General features: G+C 31.8%; 1 non-coding gene across 1 annotated transcript; it reads right to left on the bottom strand.

Annotated features, from left to right (window-relative positions):
• Positions 1 to 1775: 1775 nt before the first annotated feature.
• Positions 1776 to 1883, bottom strand: LOC112753420 (small nucleolar RNA R71). Its single transcript, XR_003177808.1, has one exon. It is a non-coding gene; the product is annotated as a small nucleolar RNA R71 (small nucleolar RNA).
• Positions 1884 to 2154: the final 271 nt, after the last annotated feature.

Raw genomic sequence — 2154 nt, 5'->3', positions numbered from 1 at the left:
TTGTTCTTGGTAAGTCTTCTTGTTTGATCTTGATGATTTTTTGTTTTGTGTCTTTTCATGTTTATCATATGCATTCTTGAATTCTTAGTGCGTAAGCATTAAAGAATTCTAAGTTTGGTGTCTTGCATGTTTTCTTTGCATTAAAAATTTTTCAAAAATATGTTCTTGATGTTCACCATGACATTCAAAGTGCTCTTGGTGTTCATCTTGACATTCATAGCATTCTTGCATGCATTCATTGTTTTGATCTAAAAATTTCATGCATTGCATATTTTTCATGTTTTTCATAAAAATTTCAAAAATAAAAAAAATATCTTTCCCTTTTTCTCTCATCAAATTGAAAATTTGGATTGACTTTTTAAAAATTTTTAAAATCAAATTGTTTCTCATGAGTCAAATCAAATTTTCAATTTGAAAATCTTATCTTTTTCAAAATCTTTTTCAAAAATCAAATCTTTTTCAAAATTCTTAGTTATTTTCGAAAATTCCAAAAATATTTTTCAAAAATCTTTTTCTTATTTTTATACCAAATTTTCAAAATAACATAATCAATTAATGTTTTGATTCAAAAATTTGAAGTTTGCTACTTGCTTGTTAAGAAGGATTCAAACTTTAAGTTCTAGAATCATATCTTGTGATTTCTTATGAATCAAGTCATTAATTGTGATTTTAAAAATCAAATCTTTTTCAAAAACTAATTTCCATCATATCTTTTCAAAAATATCTTCTCATCTTATCTTTTTCAAAAATATCTTTTCAAAATATCTTTCCTAACCTCCTAACTTCCTATCTTTTCAAAATTTGTTTCAACTAACAAACTAACTTTTTGTTTGTTTCTTAACTTTTTCAAAACTACCTAACTAACTCTCTCTCTCTAATTTTCGAAAATATCTCCCCTCTTTTTCAAAAATTTCTTTTTTATTAACTAATTATTTTTATTTTAATTTTTAAAACTTAATTTTCGAAAATTACTAACATTTTTTCAAAAACCATTTTTCAAAAATCACTAACTCTTTTTCAAATAATTTTCGAAAATTATCCCTCCCCCATCTCATTCTATTTATTCATTCATATCCTAACATCTCATCTCACATCTCTTCCATCCGTACAGTTATGCTTCTTCCTTTACATCACATTCTTTGTCTCCCCCTCTTTTCTTCCACTCACAAAGGGATCCCTATACTGTGGTATAAAGGATCTCTATTATTATTATTATTTTTCTGTGCCTTCTTCTTTATCATATGAGCAGGAGCAAGGATAAGAACATTCTTGTGGAAGCAGATCCAGAACCTGAAAGGACTCTGAAGAGAAAATTAAGAGAAGCTAAAATACAACAATCCAGAGATAACCTTTCAGAAATTTTCGAACAGGCAGAGGAGATGGCAGCCGAAAATAACAATAATGTAAGGAAGATGCTTGGTGACTTTACTGCACCTAATTCCAATTTACATGGAAGAAGCATCTCCATTCCTGCCATTGGAGCAAACAACTTTGAGCTGAAACCTCAATTAGTTTCTCTAATGCAGCAGAATTGCAAGTTTCATGGACTTCCAGCTGAAGATCCTTTTCAGTTCTTAACTGAATTCTTGCAGATATGTGATACTGTTAAGACTAATGGAGTAGATCCTGAAGTCTACAGGCTCATGCTTTTCCCTTTTGCTGTAAGAGACAGAGCTAGATTATGGTTGGATTCTCAACCCAAAGACAGCCTGAACTCTTGGGATAAGCTGGTCACGGCTTTTTTAGCCAAGTACTTTCCTCCTCAAAAGCTGAGCAAGCTTAGAGCTGATGTTCAAACCTTCAGACAGAAAGAAGGTGAATCTCTCTATGAAGCTTGGGAAAGATACAAACAGTTGACCAAAAAGTGTCCTTCTGACATGCTTTCAAAATGGACCATCCTGGATATATTCTATGATGGGTTATCTGAGCTATCAAAGATGTCACTGGACACTTCTGCAGGTGGATCCATTCACCTAAAGAAAACGCCTGCAGAAGCTCAAGAACTCATTGACATGGTTGCTAATAACCAGTTCATGTACACTTCTGAAAGGAATCCTGTGAGCAATGGGACGCCTATGAAGAAGGGAGTTCTTGAGGTTGATACTCTGAATGCCATATTGGCTCAGAATAAAATATTGACTCAGCAAGTCAATA

Source organism: Arachis hypogaea, chromosome 15, assembly GCF_003086295.3.
Source record: "Arachis hypogaea cultivar Tifrunner chromosome 15, arahy.Tifrunner.gnm2.J5K5, whole genome shotgun sequence".
NCBI lineage: Eukaryota > Viridiplantae > Streptophyta > Magnoliopsida > Fabales > Fabaceae > Arachis > Arachis hypogaea.
Note: the sequence above shows the minus strand (reverse complement) of the source record. Positions and strands in the feature narration are given on the sequence as shown.